This window comes from Ambystoma mexicanum, chromosome 2p (genome assembly GCF_040938575.1).
Source record: "Ambystoma mexicanum isolate Mex_15411 chromosome 2p, UKY_AmexF1_1, whole genome shotgun sequence".
NCBI classification, from domain to species: Eukaryota; Metazoa; Chordata; class Amphibia; order Caudata; family Ambystomatidae; genus Ambystoma; species Ambystoma mexicanum.
In genome coordinates this window covers 317930727-317952705 of record NC_090923.1, presented here as the reverse complement: position 1 = coordinate 317952705, position 21979 = coordinate 317930727, and the positions used below count along the sequence as shown (strand labels likewise).

Below are 21979 nucleotides of genomic sequence, written 5' to 3'. Positions count from 1 at the left end.
GCAACCACACATTCTGATCCTGCTATGTCCATTCACCTCTCACAAATAACTTATGCAATAGGTGTTCTCTAGCCATATTGATCTCTACCAATGTCGCCATTCTGGAAATATTGATTTCCTTCCTGACTTACAGAAGTTTATTTTATTTTTGCAAAACAGACCAATTCTTTAGAGCGTTCCTATTGAGGGGTGCTTTACACAGTGTAACACAGTGTGGTAGCCCAACATGATTTATGTACCCTGTCAGTTAGCACACTGTATTAGACTGTCACAAGTGGTATATCTAATTCAGAAATTCCGCTACGAGCCCCCAATCTTGTAAGTGGTTTCAACCCAGCATTCCACCTAAGTCAATGCCTAGCGTGTGATGCACAGCTGGAACCCTTAATTATATATTTGTGTCTATAAATTCTTTTATTTCTGAATGATGTACCCTTATATCACGCCCCTCTCTTTGATCTCCCCCGGTCTCCCCCGGTCTCACTGAACCAAGAAGAAGGCTGTTTTGCTGTAGCATAGAATAAAACTTTGTGTGGGTTCAATGAAATGCAATGATAGGAAATTAATGCAGCACAGAAATAATACTTGTGTGTGTTTTCAATCAAATGCAATGTTACTCTTTCCCCCTTATACTACTCAATCCCCCCTAATATGCAATATAGAGATGGAAGGAGAGAAAACAGGTTTCAGGAATATACAATATCAACCAATACAGTTTCAATCCCAGTTCCCCCAGCAAGCATAGAGAGACACAGGAATGATTTCAAAACAGGTCAAATGCTTTTAAATGTTGCTTGTAATGAACGGGGAAAACACTGAAAACTGAATTTAATTCTCTAAATTGGATTTAAAACTAGTGGGTGCTGCTTTGGATAGCTTCAGGTAAACACTAGCAATGATGGTTGAATGACTAGCAGATTGGAAACTGAATTCTGAGGTCGGATGCAAGAAATAGCTATTTTACATGTGTTGAAATTGAGCCAAATGCCGAATCGTGGCAAACCTTTCAGCGTGTGGGAAACGCGATTAAAGAAAAACTATGCGTTGGAATGCAGTATTAGGTTCATTTGAAAGCTGAGGATGTTAGCTTCAATCTGACACTTAAATTTAATTTCTAGCATGCAGTTATGAAGGTTTTAGTAGAGTCGATTATTCTCAAAAAGAGTCAAGATTTTCAAATGACAGATGTGCTATTGAATTACAAACAAGAATTTTCGTTACACTAAGGGAGGCTATTAAGATGCAAGATACCCAACGGGACAGCCACCAGAACAGCGGCGCCTCTGTTCTGACACTTGTCTTTCTTCAGCAAAAATATTAACGCAAAGATGACATTATCACTTACAATTATCAAAGCACTATATGGGTGGGAAAGATTAAAGAAAAACAAAAGAGATTCTACAATGCAGTCTGGATATGTTAGAATGGTTTGGATAGGATTACTTAAGGATAAGAGATTGGCTATGGACAATTCTATGCTATAGATGCTCACAACTAAGGTTTGGAATAGGCCGTCAAAGATCTGGTCAAAGGTTTTGGACTGGAATTCTGCTATCCCACCGGACAGGATTCAGGCGCTTGGTTCTGCACTCAGCACGGCACTCTGGTCTCTGCACACTGGATCTGACGGGTTGGATCTGGAGTTATAGCTATCTGGTTACAGCTCTGCTCTACTGGTTTGGATCTTTGGGTTCTGGCAAGAGTTCTTGGCAAGAAGCAGAAACAGCACAGCCAGGCTGTTCAAATTTTGATGTGCTCCTTGGAAGTCTGGGGGTAAAATCAGGTTGCAAGATATTAAAGGCCAATCTGAGAAGGGTTCAGCTTTGGAATTGGGCCTTCTCTTTCAGAGTTCTGGTGTCTTGGATCTGGATTCTCCTGCAGAGGCTTCACCAGTAAATCAGTTGATGGGTGAATGTGTGTGTGTTTCTAGGTCCTAAACAGTCCCTATTTATGTATTTCCCAAAGGGGTGGGTAGGCTGATTATACTAAGCCCACCCTCTAGGAATCCGATTGGTCAGAGTATTTCCCCTCTCCTGATTTGAGAAGTAAATCTAGTGTCATAGTGATGCTGCAATTTACAATCCAGGGAAAAACCTCCACTTTGTTTCTACAAAGAAAATCTATTTTTCATATAAAGCATATTTACAATATCACCAACTTGCTAATAATACATATTCACATCACAGATTTAATAGAGCACGTATCTTTCCGAGTCCCATCTTCTTGAGAGTTTTGGTTCAAAATTGACAGTTTTTCGCGCTTTTGATTGGTTACCCAGTGTCAGATCTGTACACATTTTTCCACATATATGCGCATGACTTCTGGGCATAATCCTGTACATTTTCGTATTCCTAGCATTATCACAATTGCTACAACATCAACATTTTGGTAATCCTGTCTATGAACATCGCACAGGGGTTAGAGTAGTTTCAAACTGTGAGCAGCATTTTCATATTAACAACCTAAAAAAATACAGATTTTTCCAAGTTTTACACAGTTTTCTATGTCTTTTTCCAAAAAGATATTTTCTTGGAGTTTAAGATACACATATCTGTCTAGTCCCTCCTCCAAGGTTGGGCTGGGCCAAGAGCAACCTGGGCCTCTCTTCCTTTGGCAGTTGGTTTCTGTTGACACCCGAATTTGCATTTCCTTTCAGTCAAGGAGTCTTTTGTCTCCACTCCCAGCAACATGCCAAAATCTCCTCCCACCTCCATTAACAACTCAATGCCAGTTCCTGAGCAGAGAGCAGGAGGAAGATTCCTATGTTTGGGAGAAGCTGTGGAATGTCTTTGAAGTTCAGTGTGGCTGACATTAGTTTTTTTAAAACACTGTTTAAAATGGTCTTTTCTAAAATACAATTTACATTTTCAACAAATATACACACAGGTCTCTTCATTCCAGTCTTTTTAAAACATACAAATTGAATTGTAACAACCTATATGGCTTTTGATGGTAAGTTTCTTCTTTTCCACAACTTTATTTTAAGACACAAGTTTTAAACTGACAGTATAAGTAAATGACAGCTTGGACACAGGCGAGCGGCGGTACTGCGCCCATATCTGACATATTTTTCCCAGGCAAGCACCTTTTGAATGTGGATTTTTTTATGATGAAAGGTGCTTCTCCTGACATTGTGCTTATGGGGATTCCTTAAATAATGTGATTGTGAACACCCCACAAGGATGTTGGATCTTCTCTGCTGTTTGGGAACCATGATTTTGCACTTTCAACAGCCAAGGAAAAAAACGAATTTTAAAGCACTTCTGGATTTTCCTGGCAATGCAGCTCTGCCTTTTCAAGTAGCTTCATTTCACTCTGCGGGCAGCCCAATGATAGGTTGTGGCAGTGTGGTCTTCTGCTTTAGCACTGACATAGGCAAAAATAGATTTGGCTGCCTATTTTTCAGGTTTCCCTGCATACTTCTGAGAGATTTTTAGCGCATTTGGCAGCCATTCTGTTGTTTTTGATGAAAGCAGCACACATTGATGTTGCAGGGTAGAGCCAGTGGGTCAGAACATCCCTCACTGCAGGACACTGATTTCCTCCACACAATGGGTCTTTTTGATTTCTATGTTTCTCCTACCCACCCTCTGTTCCCTGGGTTGCAGATTTTCGGGGGCAAGAGATTTTAGTTCCGCATCCGAGATGTCCAGGGGCTTTTCATGGGTGAGGAAGGAAGCTTCCTCCTTCTGCCTCCTCCTATGGAACTGGTGGGTTGTCTGGGTTCTCTCCCGTCATTGTTCTGGGGTGCCAGACCCTTGTTTTGCAGGGTTCTGAGCCGCCATGTTCATCAGAGGGTTCTACTGAGCCCTCAACATGCGACTCAGGTCCTGAGTGAGGTTCTGGACTTGGTGCTCCAGTTGGGACACCCGCTCCGGCTGGTACGGGGGTGTTTGCTCAAACCTAGGTTGTTCTCGGGAAGGGCAACTATCCCTTATCCTGGAGTACCCCGGGTACTGGGGATTCCCTTGCTAGCCCTCTGCCCTTGGCCTCCCCTCTTCCGGATGGGATGGTCTGGACTCCTCAAAGCGGGGAGAGAAAGGAAGGTTTTCCTGCAGGTTGTGGTTTGGAAGGTACCAGGGGAAGAAACTTAATCCAGGATTTGGAGGATTACTGCCCTCCTGGGGGAAGTTGGGAGGGAAGTTTCCTGTGGCAGTACTCACATCGTTGGATCCCCCCCTTAGGCCGAGGGAGTCCATACATACCCCAAGATAGGTCTATTGCCCTTATATCTAGGACTGATATAATTGGCAGAGTTAGAGGTCATATTGGTGGGATTAACTACCTGCCTACCACCTGCTGCTGATTGATCAGATGGCCTTCTTTGCCTCTGATTTGGCTGGTTTTGGGAAGGTGTGTTTTTAGGCCCCCCTATTTCTAGGTCCAAAATGGGGGCACCCTTCACCTCTGCCACCTTAGCAGCAGCAGGCGTGTTGGCTGGTTTGGAGTTTGTTTTATTTTTGCTTTCTGCAGGTTTTTCGACCTCATAGATCCAGGTAGCCTGCTCTATTACCCAGTCCAGGGTCCTATTGTCATGAAAATCCCTTACCAGCTGTGTCCTTATATATTTTGGGAGCGCATGAAAATAGGTGGTTATACATTCTCTACTAGTCTTGCGTGCCCGCCTGGTAGTCTGCGCAAATGCGCGTTGTAGCTCCTGCACAAATTCACTTGGGGCCTGATCCTCTCCGCACTGCAGATTGTAGGCCGCTTTGTGGAGAGGATCCAGTGCTTGCCGGAGTACGCTGGAATAATGGATAAAACTGGATTACCACCCAAAACTGGTAGGAAGGTTGATTTTCAAGAATGGAGAAGGGTTCTCATCACCAGTTTGTTCTCCTACAGAGATGACAATGATGCATGGAACTTGGTTATTCTTTAAATGGAATTCTACATTCTAAAAACATTGATCAATTAAATAACAGGTACCATTCATGCTTACATAATTGCTTACATAATTGGTACTAATTTTTCATTTTATAGACCGGTTAGTCTGGGTCCAGAGGAGCTTTTTTCCACAGTCAATCAGATGTAATAACCTCCTAAGGAGATTGTTCACCAGTAAACAAGGTGTGCCCTCTGGAGTCTCGACTATTACTGGATGTTTTACTCGTTGCAGTCCAATTTTTTGTTCCAGATCCGCAATCCCTTCAATGGAAATATCATTCCTGTCAAAATTCTGGAGTTGCCCGGGAAGTGGTGTGAGGGAAATGTAGTGCCGCCCCCACCACCCCTCTGTCCTGCCTTTCCGGACATGAGGGTGGCTTGGGATCCAGTATCCACCAGAGCTGATCATTCACACTGATCCTGCACTCGGACTGGTGCATAGAATTCCCCTCCATTCTACTCCAGGGTGCAAAGAAAGTGTGAGTTATTTGCCAGGCCGGTAATCATTTTCTTAATATTGAACTCCGACAATGTGTGATCTTGGGCGATTTTCTGTGTCACAGATTGTGAATCTGTGAAAGAAGTGTTACTACTAACAATGGCCGGATTAGGGGGATTTTCTTTCTCCTCTGATTCTTTGCTGTGGCCCTTTTCCTGGGTGCAGTTCTCAGGAACTGTTTGGGGAAAGGACACCCCCTCCATTTCAATTCTTTCTGGCTTGCCTTTTTGGGGTTGAAGAGTTTCTTGTTTGGGACCCATTTTTCTTTGGGAGGGATCCCGCTATTTTTGAAAGAGAAGATTTCCTTACCTGAATCCTCCAGAGATTCTTCTACTTCAAAGTGAATGATCTGGAGCTTCTCCACAAAGTGGGTACTCTTTTAACTTCTCCTAATTACCCTTTGTTCTTTAGGTTCCAGCTTTTTGTAGGCACAATATTCATATTCAGGCTCAGAGGTTTCCAGGGGTTTGTTCCATGGGAAAGGAAATGAAGCTTCCTCTAGGGATTGGCACCGCCCTTCCACCCGGGCCCTCTCCTCAGGAACCCGTTTCTTGTTGTAATTTCCCTTCAGTCATTCCCCTCCCCGGGGCATGAGACCCAGTGTTGGCATGTTCTGGGCAGCAGGTTCCAGTTGAGGGTGCGACTGAGCCGCAGCATGTGTCCCAAATTGAGGACAGTTGCTGGACCTGTCGCTCCTGTTGGGAAACTTTTTTTGAGTTGGGCGCAGGTCTCTGGTCGTACCTCTGCTGCTCCCCGGAAAGGGTAACTGTTACTTTTCTCTGGAATAATTTGGGTATTGGAAGTTTCCCCCATACATTTCCATCCTGGTTCTCCTCCCGGGTTCAGGGATCTATTGTCCTTGAGGTGTTGGGAGAGAGGAGGATTATTGTGGAGGTTCTGGTTCAGGTGTTACCTGAGAAAAAGTTCAGACTGGGAAGTGGAGTAATACTTCTTTCCTCAGGGGAGTTTGGAGGGAAAATTCCTGGGGCAGTACTTACCTGGTTGGGCCACCCTCTGTGCTGGGTAAGTGTATACATACCCCAGGATTGGCCTATTACCATTGTATCTCTGGCTTACATAGGTGTCAGAGTCAGATGGGTCACCATTCGGGTACCTCGCCTGACCACCATTCGATTGGGCTTGGTTAGAGGGTCTCCTCTACCTTTTATTCTGCTTGTTGGCAGAAGGAGTACCCCCCCATCTCCACATCCAATGGAGGGGTAGTTTTTTACCTCTGCCACATTCGCATTGGCAGGTGTATTAGATGATTTAGAGGTTTTGGGGGTGTTTTTACTATCAATAGGCTTCTGAACCTTGTAGATCCTGGTGGCCTGTTGAATCCCCCAATCCATGGTCTTGTGCTCATGAAAATCCTTCATGTCAGGTAAGATTTTCATAGAAATGGTAAAACCTCCTGACCTGGATCAACCCCAGAACTTTTTTGATTTACTAGTGGGATATTTTTCCAAATACCTCTATGAGTAGGAACCTTTTTCCACACTCACAGAATCTTTTACTCCTTTTATGGGTGTCATTTTTTGACTCGCCATAGTTTCTTTCAAAAGTTATCCTCTTTAACAACTTTTTTTTGTCAATACGTGCCTATTGTTGTTGGCTTGACCTAGGGGCTCCCCGTTTTAAACTTTCGCTGGCTAACCTTCAGAGAACTACAGTTACCAAGGGTAGAAAGGATCTTTGGATTCCTTTTACATCTTGTTAGGAGAAACCAGCACACCCCACCTTATGTGGAGTGCTGGGGAGATACAATGTATCCCCTTTCTACTAAAACTGTAACAATTCTGTTACAGGGACAAGCTTACCTTTAATGGATGTTGGCAGTGATACCTTGTATTAATTTGGTGCACCTTTACGGGGGGCTGTGTTCACAGCTGCAGTAAAGGCACCTAAAATTGTTCATGTTTCCAAAATGGCCGATGTCTTATTTTGTTGGAATTTTAGTGTTTCTTGTCCTTTCTTGTTCCTTCCCCTGACATCCAGGGTGGGAAATTCCTTTGTGTGATTCTTCAGCGGGAGTCCCCTAGACTCCCCGTCCAGGCTCCAGTCTGTCTGTGAAAGCAGGAAGTGAGGGAGGAGTCCCAAACTCTGCAGCCTTTTGTCTTCCTCCTTGCCTGAATGGGGCAAAATCCCAATGGGTGGCTGGCTGTCCTGATTGGTCAATCAAACCACCCCTTCTTGTAAAATGCAGGGAGAGAATGCAGAAGTTGTGTTATACTTCCTGTTAAATACTGTGAACCTGGAAGCTAAAGGCAAGTCGACCACTGAAACCAAAACTGTAGAGGATGATGAAGGAAAGGCGGCTGAAACAATTTCCAGTGACCGGAGAGCCTGCTGTGTAACCAGAGCCTGCTGTAGCCCTTTCTTCCAATCGACCTGTGGACTCTGAAAATGATGACCCCAACCCAGATCCTAGTGAGACCCACTAGACTCAAGAAGATCTGCATTTATAGCCATCAGACGCATTGCTGTGACCTTGCGTTGCTGCAATACCACACTACCCTGAGACCTTGAGCCATTGTGCAGTACATTTATTTCTTTTATTTTTATTTTTTTTATAATGTATAAAGCACGCAGCGGCCCTGAGGCATTGTGGCGCTGTTACTGAAGATTCACTTAGGTACAGATTACATAGATGGGTAAACATTACAGGTCTTCCGTATTCCGAATATCGCTGAAACTTGGTGGGCATCCTGGTGGATCTCCAGAGGCAGGGATTCGAGCCTGAAAAGTCATCTCAACAGAGTCCTGTACCTTTGTAACAACGGGAATTCAACCACAATTTTCTGTCTTCTTCTGTGCCCAAATCCGCAAAACCACATTCAGCCATGAGGAAAACCTTCCCTAGAGCCTTCTCCATTCATCCCTGCTACAAAGTCCCTTCTGAGGTCTTGTTTTCAGTCACCACGACAAGGAATCCACTGACCGGGTATTTGGCTGAAGATCCTGAAGTCCTCCTGCTGCAAAATCTTCTTCAATGCTGAGGTACTGTGTTGACCTGGGTATATATATACTTATGTTAAGTCTGTTATGATTTCTGTGTAGCTGTGGAGTGTGCTCTGTGATTGGGAGGCCTCTCGTCCAGTGCACCCAGTCCCCCTGCTAGAATCCTGCTAGGGTGTCTTCTGCAAAGCCCCTGGACCCACTTCTAACTCTAGAACTAAAGTATTCAGCTGTTTGCCCAGTCCTTCTAAGGAACTCTGACTTTTTCTACTTAAGAACCTATTCTGACTCTGCCTGTTGGACACTATATCCTAGTGACCCCCCTTCTGCCACTGAGAACACTCATGCTCCAAGAATAATGGAAATAATTTTAAGGGATTGGGCCTTTTGCCTAGGAAAGAAAATAAGTTACTTGCTTGTAAAAGAGTTGGTTGGTAACTGTAACTCTAAGAGTGAACAGTTACAAAAGTTCTTACTAACATTGGATGTGTGATGCACTATTCTTAAAAGTATGGTTAATATCTTTCTTTCCTTAGAAACCGTTTTGCCATTCTAATAGAAAGTAGATGTGAAGGTATATTACTCACCTATGATTAGGTTGTGCCTCTTCCCAAAAGTAATGTGTTGGTTTTACCGGATTATGCCTGTTAGGATAATCGTACGAGTGTCCCCCAACTGGGTCTTGCTACCCCTGACTTGCTGCTAGCCTGTCCAGAATAATTCTGTATTAGGTTGTTGCCTGCCTAGAGTAACTTGTAGTCATTCAGTAAAGTGAAACATTGGGCTTTGCAGTCCCTGTGCTATCTAACCCATTGACCCTGGTTCCAAATGTCCCTCATAAGTCATGAATAAGGTACTTGTATAGCTGGGAAAGATCTAACCTGGATTTCATTGTGAGCATAAAAAAGTATATGGGTTTTACTTACCTTGAGTAAGCTGTGTGCCATCCAAAAATAAGATACAAGAGTTACTGCTTATCTCAATCTGTGTCTCACTGATCTCAAAAGCACCTGTAATTGAATATTACATCCTTTCATTTTACTCACCTGGTATAACTGTGTTTTATCACAAAAGTAGTTATAGGTTTTTACTGTACCTGTAATGAGTGTTCCACTATTCACAAAATGTATCCTGTCCAGTTGACTGATTATGTGATTTGTTACTGAGAGTCATGATACAACTGGTAGGGTCTACTGCCCTGGTATTACTGAATTTAATTGTGAAAGTAACCATTGGTTTTACTCCCTAAGAATAGGTGTGACCTATACTGAATGTGTATGAAAATGTTTGACTTCCCTAGAACTACTGTTCGGAGTTCCAAATAAGGTTTATTCTTTGGTCTGTGCACCTTCAAGCATACTGTTGTGTTTTGATAATTGTGATTATATATAATGTCTGATAGTACTTATTTACCCCTAGATTTATCTGGGCCTACCTGTAGTTAAATAAATCATTGATTTTTACATTTATAATGTTTCAGTGTTTCTTTGAACTATTGGTATTACAATTTCATTTTTACTGATTCTATAGCCCTCTCTCCCTCCTGAGATAAGCCTGGCTCCTCTGTCTATGCTGCCATGAAATCGGGTGGTACAGCCTTAGTTGTACTGCCTCAGTTGAATGGTTTTACTAGGCCCTTAATTGGACTTCAGAGAAACTTTCCTAACACTGCGCCAGCTGTGTTATAAAGTATTTGGGGAGTGCATGGAAGTAGGTGGTTAAAGAGTTCCACATATTGGTGTTCATGCATCAGGAGGTCTGCGCAAATGCTTGTTTTAAATCCTGCACAAACTCCCTAGGCGTCAGGTCTTCCCCATATTGCAAGTTATGTGCTGCCTTACAGGCCTCTTGTGGCTACTGGTGAGTTGAAACATGTTTTCAATTTGGCCACCTTATAGGTGGACCATTTGTAGTGATCCTGACCATCCAGTCCTGCAAAGAACCTGGAGAATTCAGGGAGAATGTCCACTTGACAAACTCCATACAATTCACATCATATTTGATCCCAAATAATGTCATTATTTGGTCATAAAGCTTTAAGTTCTCCCATACTGAATATGTTGCATTCTTGTGGTAGGGAGTCAAAAAGCTCTTTATGGCCTTTATCTGTTGAATCACGTCTTTAACAAAACCTTTCTTCTGTTTGGCAGCCTTCCTTTTCCTCTGCACCTGAGTACACTCACCTTCTGACTCAGAGCGGTTACTGTTTGTAGTCCATTCCCTGTCCTCTATGCGCTGCCAATCTTGGTGAGATTGGGAATTCCTCCTGGGGTCTCAGGGTCTGGGCTCCTCTTTCCTATGGTGCTGTGAACTCTCAGGGTCATTTCCTCTTTAGACCCCTTTTTGCACAGGAGTGGACCCATTTGCTTCATCCCCCCTTCCAGGTAGGCCAGGGAAATCCCCCCATCCCCTTGAATGTCCAGAGGTTTTCACAATGGTCAGAAGTACTCCGAGTGGTATTTTGGATTTCCCAGGACACACTGGTCTGGCCACATTCCCTTCTGCTTGATAAAGATGAATGTTCATTAATATCTAAAAAGGATTGGCCTTCTGGCTGAGTTGGGTTAGGCCTGGGCGAGTCCAGCTGCCTCATGTTTCCCTGTTCTTTTTAAGTGGTGTGTATGAGGTCAGTGGCCATCAGACATATAAAGTTGTGGCTAACTGACATGAGGTTCCTGGTAGAGAGGGTATCACCCCTTTATCAGTGGGTGCTTTTCCATACCCTGACTGGTGAGGGTACCTCAATGCATGTTTGTATTTTTCATTTTCACTTGTAAATCTCTCAAACCTGCTTCTATCTGTCTTGATTTCCTGATGGTATTCAGAGAGCAGTTTTTTTAAACTCTGAGACCAAGGCCGGTGTAGCCTTCAGCACCCTGCACTGAGCCATGACTCAATCTATCTTTTGCTGTAATTCCTCCTGAAATAGTTAATTTTCTTCCTGAGAGTCCTGTATGATGTGTGCATATTCCAGGCTCTTGTCTTTCAAGAGACTGATCTCTTTCTCCAATGCACCTCTAACTATTTGCTGCCTGTGATAGTTCTGCCTCTACTTGCTTCACATGCACCACAGGTTCCATGTTATCCTCTCCGATTCTGGTCAGCTCCTGAGAGTCTGACAATTTCTTATCTGCATCATGGTCTCTTACCAGCTGCAAATTCTGTTGCTTCAGAATATTTACATTCTGACGAATTTCATCAAACTCCTGTTGAGTTTCTATCTGTTTGATGATGAACTGACTATTTTCCTTCTCTATTTGCCTTATTTCTTGTTTGAGGGCCATAATGTCATCTAACAGCCCTCTATTATAAATAGTCTGATCATTTACCTTATGTTGCAGTGTGCTTACATTTTCCACACACTCTGTTTAGTTGTTAAAGGAGACTGAAGGGACTGACAAGGGCAGTCAGCAGTACCAGCACGCTGTGCTGGAGATCGAGTGTTTTTTCCTGTTTCATCGTTGGAGGCATGTGCTCAGAGGCGTGTCCCGAGCCCTCCACCTTACTTACCCTCAGTCCCCCGCGAAGCGGACCGCGAAGGGACTGACAAGGGCAGTCAGCAGTACCAGCACGCTGTGCTGGAGATCGAGTGTTTTTTCCTGTTTCATCGTTGGAGGCGTGTGCTCAGAGGCGTGTCCCGAGCCCTCCACCTTACTTACCCTCAGTCCCCCGCGAGGCTTCAACGGATCTCCCGCATTAAACACGCGGGTAAAGTAATACAGCTAAACTCAACCCGTCCAGCCGAGCCAAATGAAGTAAGTGACTCTATGTTTCTCCCGATTGAATCCTTGGGCTCGGATGGTACGCCGTCTCTGACGGCGTTAACTGCAGAAAATAAACTGATTTTTCCTCAAGATATGACACTAGTAACAACTTGTCCCGCGACTCCCTACACACCTCCCTCACCTTTACTCAATAAGGAGGTCCAAGTTCCAGAAACAAGGTGGGGAAGCCCGATAAACCCGGAGTCGATCTCACTGTGTGGGCAGGGAGCGCAAGAGACGCGCCCAAACAACCTATGACCTCTACACGGGACGCGGAGGAGGGGGAAGTCAGATTCCGCCCCGCATTTTAGACTCCCTTGTGGAGCAAGCAATGCGCACGGGCGATAAGAAAACACCCCGGACTGATCCAATCCCGCTTTCACTCCCGGGGGAGCGGGTAGTGATCATGGTACACAATACAGAGGGAGTGGAGGAAGTGGAGGACTTACGAACACCGCCGGGACTAGAAGACCTACCTTCTTCTCCCCATTCGTCGTGTGATCTGGCGGTTGAGGAGAGAAGGGAAGAACACAGGCGGTTGGAGATTCCGGGGATTGCCCTGGAAGAGGGGGATGGCCAAGTCTTAGCTCGCCCTTCTCGGGTAGTAATGCCGAAGCCCAGCTCCAGCTCCAGCTCAGTGAAACTACTCCCATTTTTATCCAATATCCCCCCCCCCAGTCGAACCTAATGCGGTTGATGTAACCGCAAATGCTAAACAGACTCTGAACAACTTGCCGAAAACTTCGGGAGGTAGTCACAAGATGTCCTCCCGTAGGACGGTGAGGGCCAAGCCTCCGTATAAAAGTGGACAGGTGGGGGGGAAAAAACAATCAATCCCTCACTGTATGTCAACTCTGAAAGAGTTTTTTGGAAAAAAAATACGAATGGAGGGCGAAGGTTACCAAGATGTATCAGATGCAGAACTCTTGGCCATAGTTGAAGATAGAGCCATGCACCTCTCAAACCTGAACCTTCCTGTCGACACGACTGCCTTGTCGGAGAAATTGATTAATAGTGCTCCGCACTTAACCGCTCAAGGGAGTCGGACCGCCAACATAATAAACATGGGAGTAGAAGCTGTAACGGGGAGAGATCCCACAGAACTTGTTAAGGGCGCTGGAACCCACGTCCTGTTGAACAAGAGGACTGTTTCTCCTCAGTTGAACGCCGAGCTAGCCCTCGTAGAAAGGGGGACCTCGGGAAGTGCCACCTTGATTACTGGCACCCCACCCTGCATGGATAACCAAGTAGAGGGATCGGGATTGTCAGGAACCCTAGCGGGGGAGATATACCCAGTCCCGACATTGATAAGCGGTTCCCCTGCGCTACATAAAGTGAATGTGCCCTCTTATCCTAGATCTTTGGAGACCAGCATGGAACCGCACTCTGGAGGGGAGGGCCCTCAGTATGATAAAAGCTTGGGCCACCACAAAGATTGTGGCTTTTCGACACTCCCCAGATGTCAAAGCGAATCTCCTGCTAGCCAAGAGACTGAAATCCCCTCGAAAAAAGAGGATCTCATGACTATTCTATCTACAGTCACTATCGCGTTGGCCCCATTCGGGAAATTATATGAATCCATTAGCGACACTTTAAAAGACCAAACCACTCTGATCGCACATATGCACACCAAACTGAACTTCCTGGAGGGGTTCATCACTGCTTTTCAACAGCACAAAGGCGATGACATGAGAGGTCTAGAGTCTATCCGGGAGATAGAGGCTGGCATTCGGCCAACTGACAGACCTCTACCTTTGGTGAAATGCGTAGTACAGACGGAGCAAAGTATAAAGGGAGGTCTGCCTTTGAACGGATCGACTGAGAAACCAGGAAGGAAAAATGGATCAGTGGCTTTTACCCTACCAGAAGGTGCAGCGATTCAATCAACTACGAAACCAGTAGACTTCTCCAAAATGAAAATCCCGTCCACCTTTGAAATATTTCAACATAAAGGCCAAAGTGAACCGGTCTGCAAGGGCAAAAAGGCTTCAAAACACAAGCCCCCTCAACAGCCCGCACAAAAAGACAAAGCAGAGAGTAGAGGTCTAAGTAACCAAGGTAAACCAACTTCACCTACACAAAATCGCCAAGTCTTCAAACTAAAACCCCCGGATAAGACGCAGCTGGTTATACGGAGCCTAGAGAGGTCGCGAGAGGATTCTTGTAACTCAATTGACCTAATGAATATGAGTACATACATGGTCGAGGAATCAGAATCAGAAACTCTGCTAGCGCCGAATCAAAAAAGAAAAAAACCTGAAAGTCGCGACAACAGAGAATCGGATGAACCAAAATCAAAAGCCCTGCTCCTTGATTCTCCCTCGACCTCGCCGAGAGCATTAGAAAAAATCTCTCTGCCACAGAAAAGAGCAAGTAGGAAGTTGAGACAAGCGCAGGGTAAGGGGCCCTTTGGGAGAAATCAAGACGAAGTTCACCCCCGAGACCCACAGCAAAGATCATGCTCTCCCGGGGCAAAAAACCCTTGGGTTCAACATGACAGAAAAAAGGACAGGAGCCCTCCTATGGATAAATCCAAATGCCGCTACAGAACCAAGGTTCATGCACTGTCGGGATCAACAGGGCGGCGAGCCGCTGGAGCATTTCGATCTAATCGTTCTCCTTCGCCTAGGCAAAGGAAAATGATGACAAGAACTTTCAAATTGCAAAGAATATTTGAAAGACAGGATAGCTGGACATTGAAACGTAAGGCTCTATTCAAACTGTTCCAGGAGAGTCGGTTGTCTAATATTGATGTCACAAAAGACATAAAAATCTTGGAACCGAATCCTAACGGAAGAAAAGACATTTCGTTCCTACATATAGGATCGAATTATATTCAAGATCAAATCTGGAAAGCAAGAGCCAAATTGTACAATCTTGGTTTCGACCTGTCATATGCGGTGGAGGGCAAAACTTCGACGTTGTCCCTGCAGGAGCGGTCTTACTCTCGATCTAGACAGCAGGAACCTGTTCGAGGCTTGCGGCCTCACAAGACTCCCACCAGGGAACGAGCTTTCAATAAATATGTTGAAAACAGGTCCCGGCGAGAATCTAATACTTTGAACACTCGTCGGGATGCGAAAAGGAGATTGAGCTTAGAGAGGCGTCTCTCTCCGGCATCTCACTCGCCACGTAATGTAACTCACAGAACCTTTCAACGTGTGGAACAAATAGATGAGACACTGAAGCAGGGCAGAAGACTATTTGAAAAAATTGACCCTATAGTGGAGGGAATGAGATACAGCTTGGACTCCACGAATCCCCTAGTCAGCAGGCAGTAGCCACTAGAGGGTCCTTCCAGCGTTTCCTTCACGAAGGCGTCGGTTCCCTTGGAACCCCCGGAGGTGTCGCTGAAATTGGGAACGTGGAATACCAGAGGATTCGCCTACTTAACTGTTACATCAGACGTCAACTTGGGGAGTTTCGACACCTTATGCTTGCAGGAAACTTGGCTAATCGAGCCTCCCATGCTGGACGGTTTTCAAATGGCACACTCACCTGCCCATAGAAGTGAGAGAGGCAGACCAAGATCTGGGCTTATTACTGCCGTAAGAGTGGGCTCAGGCTTATCATTGTCAAAGACACTTTTGGCTTCGGAATTCATTCTGGCGACGCTCCTGGAGTGGGAAAGGAGGGAAGGTTCCTTGGAGCTTAATCAAAGTACAGAGATCCTTTTGATCAACGCCTACTGGAACCCAAAGCGAGTGACTAACGACTACTTTATAGCTCAAATTGAGACACTAACAGACGACTTCCTGATAACATCTAATTCCAGCGATGTGATCATCGCAGGAGACCTGAATATCGACCTAACTATTCACTCTAACGTGCTCCAAAGTAGAAATAATAGGTGACACAATCTGTTAAAAGCAAGAGAGATGCACATCCTCAAGCAAAAGGAAGTGAAGGAGCTCAAATTGATTCCATCTTGGGAGAGAGTGGATCAAGCAGCAATAATAGATCATATTCAGGTTTCGAGGAGCCTACTGCCGCTGCTCACATCCTTTATAATCACCAGGACACAGCATAGTGACCATAACTTGCTTACCTTCTCGTGGCACTCACGGAGAAGAGAGGCGGTTTTTGATGCTCAGAACCTGGCAGTAAATCAGAGCGGGATCAGGCTGAGATTGTCAGAAGTAGCTATTGTCAATATAACCACCCAATACAAGGCACGTAAGCTGGTTGATCATTCATGCCCGGCAAATCGGATCGAATACTCCCCCCTTCTGACAGTATACCAACGGAAAAAAGGAGTGTCGAAACAGGGAAATAAGGTTCCACTCCATACATATAATGAACAGCTAGTAGCCCGAAGAAAGGGGGTCAGAAAATTGCAACGGGAGGCCGCAAAATCAATGTCCTTAAGCAAGAAGGCAGAAGCTACTACGGCAGTAAAAACTTATAAAGCTTGGCTGAAGTTAACGAAAGCAAATAGGATCCAGGCAGATGCGGAAAACATGTTGCGCGCTATCAGTGGTCATAAGGCACGCGATTTCTGGTCACTAATTAAGGGCAATTCTAAATTAGTGAATCAGGCACTGCAAAACTCGATTGGTGAAAAGACATGGATATCTCACTTTGAAAATCTTTACGGAATTCCGGATAAGGATAAAGAGAGCGAAGCCTCTAGTTTTGGGGAACGATGGGAAATCCCTCTGGACCTGTTCACAATCAAAAGTAAATTAACACATCTTAATGGTTCCAGAGCGGCAGGCCCGGATGGAATAACCAATTTTGACATAAAAGACAAATTGGAATTCTGGGCACCCTTCATCAAGGAGGTATTTTCAAACTGTGTAAGACTCTCGACCATTCCTGCATCACGGAAAAAAGCGATCCTGGTTCCCATTTTTAAAAAGGGAGCTAAAGATAATCCTGCACATTACCGCCCTATCGCGTTACTCGATTCCATAGGAAAACTTTTCGGTGCCTTAGTCCTGGATAATTTTAGCAATTGGATCTCCGTGACTGGCCTGTCGGATCCCTTCCAGGCGGGTTTCGTGAAAAACGTCGAACTACGGTTAACATCTTGACGGTGAGCATACTTAAAGCTAAAGTGTTCGAGGGCAGTCCGAAGATCTACACGGCATTTATCGACCTGGTGCAGGCATTCGATCGGGTAGACAGGCAACGTCTTTGGGCAAAACTACAACTTCACGCCTGTCCCCCAAGGATATTGGAGCCCATAAAGGCCCTGTATACGGACACCACAATATGTGTCCGGTTGAACAACCAAGGCCTCTTATCTTCCTGGATGAAAACGGTAAGAGGGGTAAAGCAGGGATGCCTGTTAGCCCCCGCCCTGTACAACGCATACACGGCCGACTTCAAAGAGTATGAAGCCAGAGTCCGGATGTTCCCTCCTACACTGGGATCAAGCAAAATCTCACGCTTACTATACGCGGACGACATAATACTCCTTGACGTAACCCCGATCGGCCTCCAGAGGCAGATAAATAACCTCGACTCCTACTTGAAGGAAAACAATCTTTTGATGAATTTGGAAAAGACTAAGATCATGATTTTGGGTGGAAAGGAAAGGAAGTTGGAGAAATTCACATGGTTGGTAAACAACACTAAAATCGAACTGGTGGACAGCTTCAAATACCTGGGCGTTATCATCAACAAGAATAGTAAGGAAACAGCGATGCAGGAGAGCATCATGTCCAAAGCGAGACTGCTCGTTTCACAATCTCGGGCAATACTGAAAAAATTTGGAAAATTCACCATGGCGCCAGTGGTGACTTTCTATAAGTCCAAAGTAATTCCAACGCTCACTTATGGGGTAGACGCTTTACCAAACCTTCCGACATCCTTCTGGTCTAAACTGGAAGGATTCTATTGGAGAAAGGTTCTTAATCTTCCTGACTCGCTACCAATTGTGTTATTAAGAAGGGAACTTTCTTTACAATCCTTGACCTCCATTGTGACCCGCAATGAAGTTATGCTATTTCGAAAGTCTCTACTCCCAAGCTCCCCACTTATTATGCAAGAAATTCAGCAAGAAATTCAGTCGGGAACATGCAAAACGTTAACAAAATGGGCGGCAAAGATCGACTCAATCCTAGAGGGCGTTGGAAGCTGTAAAGACAAATTAATACACAACCCCTCTAAGTTCAAACTGCGTCTATTACAGCAAGATTGGATTGATACTTTGGAAAAAGCAGCCGCATCAAAATTGTTCACAGATTTGCCTCCACAGCTGACTAAAGTGAACGAACTTAAGCCATACTTGTTAAAAGGGCCGGATCCCATTTTCAGGGTGAACTTCTTAAGAATCCGTCTGAACATCCTTCACACAAGGGAAGTCCTATTCCGAAGAAATTTGGTATCGGATGAAGTTTGCAGATTCTGCAGGAAGCTAGAGATGGCAGAAACCATAAGACATCTCCTGCTAAACTGCTTAGGAGTCACGGGTCCTCGTCTGAGACATCTGGGGCACTTGTTTAAAAATCTACATGCCTATGATGAAGAGGAATGGTGGTGTCGGCTTCTTAGTGGGGTGAAGACCACTTGGGTGATTGCGGTGGTGGGCTTTTTCCGAGAGATTAAACTGCTTACCTGATGGTAGTTATGTGTGTAGGATCATCAGCTGGGCGTCCTCACACTAACTTCTACGGGGGGGACGCTGACTCTGACTCTGATTTTGGATTTTGAATTTTGAATTTTGAATTTTGAATTTTGAATTTTGAATTTTGAACTAGATTCGAAAAAGAATTGACCTGACAGAGCCTTTCGGGGAACTTTGAGATGCTTGGGGCTCTGGACAAAGAATGTCTTTGTCCCTGCAGGGAATCTGGATCAGTTAATGTGGGGATCTCTCTATTTCTTCTTCCTTTCCCCTCTCCAATTTTGTAAAAATTGTTTTATACAATTAAAAAAAAAAAAGAAAAAAAAAAAAAGGAGACTTTCTTGTTTTAATTCTAAAATGTGGCTCTGTTGTGCTTTATTTTCTGACTGTTTAAGTTTTTGATGGGTTTCTTTCAAAACCACAGTCTGATTCCGCACACATGCTTCACTTTTTTGGAATCGTTCTTCCACTAACTGTAAATGAAAGTACAAATACGCTGTGAACATAGCCATTTTATTCTGCTCATCGTTCAGTCATTTGTGTCATGCAAACATCTGTCAGAACGTGTAACAGACCGTTAACGTGCAAAATGTCATTGCGTACAAAAGTTACCTCATGCATCATTCTTGTTTGCCAAATTTCATGTTCTTCCTCTTCCTCCTTCCATTCCCCTCTAAGGAATAATTTGGATATCTCTAACTTCAATGATGCTCATTTTTAAAAATTACCTTTTTGCAGAATTTGCTTTGTGCAGGGGCAAAATCTCCCTGTTTCCGCTTAATTTCCACTCACAATGCCAAATCAAAAATCAGTTCTTCCTCAATACAAATGTATCACATATGCACCTCCCTGGAACTCAGGGTTCAAGTCCTCATGGCACTTCAACAAAGCAAAGATGACTTTCCCTCAACCTTAATGCCCTTGCATAAAAAAAACGAATGGTCTGTCTCCATGAACATGTCATGAGTGAGAAATAGCCAGCCAAATCCCAGATGAGCCCCCAATTTGTAACTGTTTATTGAGAGACCACCCTCAACACAGGGAGTTCCTTCCCTCCCCAGTCTAGGTGTCACACAATAAATGGTTTAATGTTAGTTCTTGTATTCAGCCCTATCTCCAATTCATCTAACCTCCCTCTGAGCTACCAATGAGCCAAGAACCAAGCCGGAGTACAGGAAATATATTTATATGTATTTGAATTAGAGGTTAAGAGTCCACTCTCTCCTTCTCTTCGCACATCTCAGACATCTCCAATAAATCCCACTACCAACTGCACCTCCTCAGAGGTATTCTACCTTTTCTCACTTTCTCTCAGAGGCTCACCACCTCGAGAGCCCTGGTTCTCTCCAGGCTGGACTATTGCAACAGCCTCTTTCTCAAACTTCCTACTTCTCCTCTCCGTTCTCTACAACTCATCCAGAACAGGACCGCAAGAGTTATCAATGGCCTCAAGCCCAAGCACAACATCTCTCAGGTGCTTAAATCCCTACACTGGATCCCAGTGGCTGCAAGGATCAAGTCAAGTTCAAGACCCTCTGCATAATCCACAAGGCTTTCTGGGGTCGGGCCAAACTATCTACAACGCTCTCTTCCTAAATACTCTCCCTCTAGAGTCCTCCACTCGTCCTCCTCTAACTCTCTGTGGGTGAGCTGCTTTCACAAACAGAGATTTGAGGTAGATCTTTATCCTCTGCAGGTGCCTCCCTGCCTCTTTCCATATTGAGTTGATTGAAGATTAGGGCACCTGGCAGAGCCCTGAAAAACCCAGGTGGGTATACTTAAATTAACAAAAACTTCAGGGTGAGAGGTCACATAGTTCCAACATTATAGCAAATATAACAGTCACTTCTTACTGCTTACTGCATTATTCTTCACAAAATGTATTTAATGACATCTGGATAATGTTGGTGGGGATAGAGCACCCAGAGACAATACATATAGGTATGATCCAGTAAAACAGGCTGGATCTCAATGCAATAACAACAACAGATAACTGCTACTATTGGTTGATCATTTCAATTGTGCAGTCACAAGAATAAACATAAACCCACATCAATGGACATATATACAAAAAGCACATTAACAATGCTTCAAATGTGCACTGTTGAAATGGTGATATCGTTCTTTCCATATTGAGCCAGAGCACCTTAAGTCCCTGAAACTCCTCAGACCTTCCTCTTCTCTTCCTCCTCCTCTCTCCCTCTACCCTGCTAACCTACCTCCTTCTCCTCCCTTCCCTCATTCAGTTTTTGCTGACTGGTTGTCTTTTTCACCTCCAGAGTCTTACCGGTCCCAGTCCCCCCCACCAGTCTTTGCACTTGCCTCTGTGCCACTGCACTATGTTCAGCATAACTTCACTTTCTGCTTATGCTCTATGAGCAAGGCAACCTCTCTGCACTTAACCCAGGGCCCTGTTCGACTGGACATGCTTGTTCTCCCACCCCCTCTTCTTCGCACCTCCGTCTGTATGAATATGTTACCTAAATGTACTAGGCCTAGTACGTGTTTCGGTCCTGTCCCCTCTCCACCTTTTTTCTGTCCCCTAGACTAGCTGGGTCAAGATTATAACACCTCATGCACTTGCACTAGGGGAAACGGCGTCAGGCCTAGCATGCTAGTTTTTTTTTGTTTAGATCATTCAGTGATCGGGTACAGGGCTCCTAGAAGCAGGTCACGCCATTCTTCGAATGGCCCGTTCAATGGCCAGCAGCTCTTTCTCCAATACCGTGTAGTTGATTTTGGCTGGACATAAGGCCTTTGAAAGGTAAGCCACCAGGCGCTCGACATGCCTGGCATCCGGCTGAAGGAGAACAGCCCCCAAGGCCTGGTGTGATGCATCTGACTCTACGATAAATCGTCTTTCTTGGTCTGGCACGGCTAAAATGGGAGCCTTTGTGAAGAGTATCTTGAGCTCGTCAAAGGATCACTGTGTTACTGACGTCCAAGCGAAAGACATCCCCTTCTTAAGAAGATGCGTTAATGGCTGGGTTAAAGACGAAATAAATCATCTGTACAAATTTGCAAATCCAAGGAACCTCTGGATATCCTTGATTGGTTTCAGAGCAGACCATTCAGTGATTACTGAAACCTTTGCCAGATCCATGGAAATGCCCTGATTAAATTGGATGTAACCCAAGTAAGCAACACTATTATTGTGAAACTCACATTTTTCTATTTTACAAAATAAATGGTTTTGTTGAAGACGGTGTAAAACTTCCTTAACATGGGACACATGATCAGTCAAGGTGGAGTAAAAGACTAGAATATCATCAGGGTATATGATGACATAATGTAGGG

At 44.6% G+C, this 21979-nt stretch overlaps 1 protein-coding gene across 1 annotated transcript in view; it reads left to right on the top strand.

The window, feature by feature from the left end:
- The window catches only part of LOC138566408 (parapinopsin-like), a 219484-nt gene that overhangs the window by 61484 nt on the left and 136021 nt on the right, over positions 1–21979 (top strand). The gene's annotated exons all lie outside the window — the stretch shown is intronic.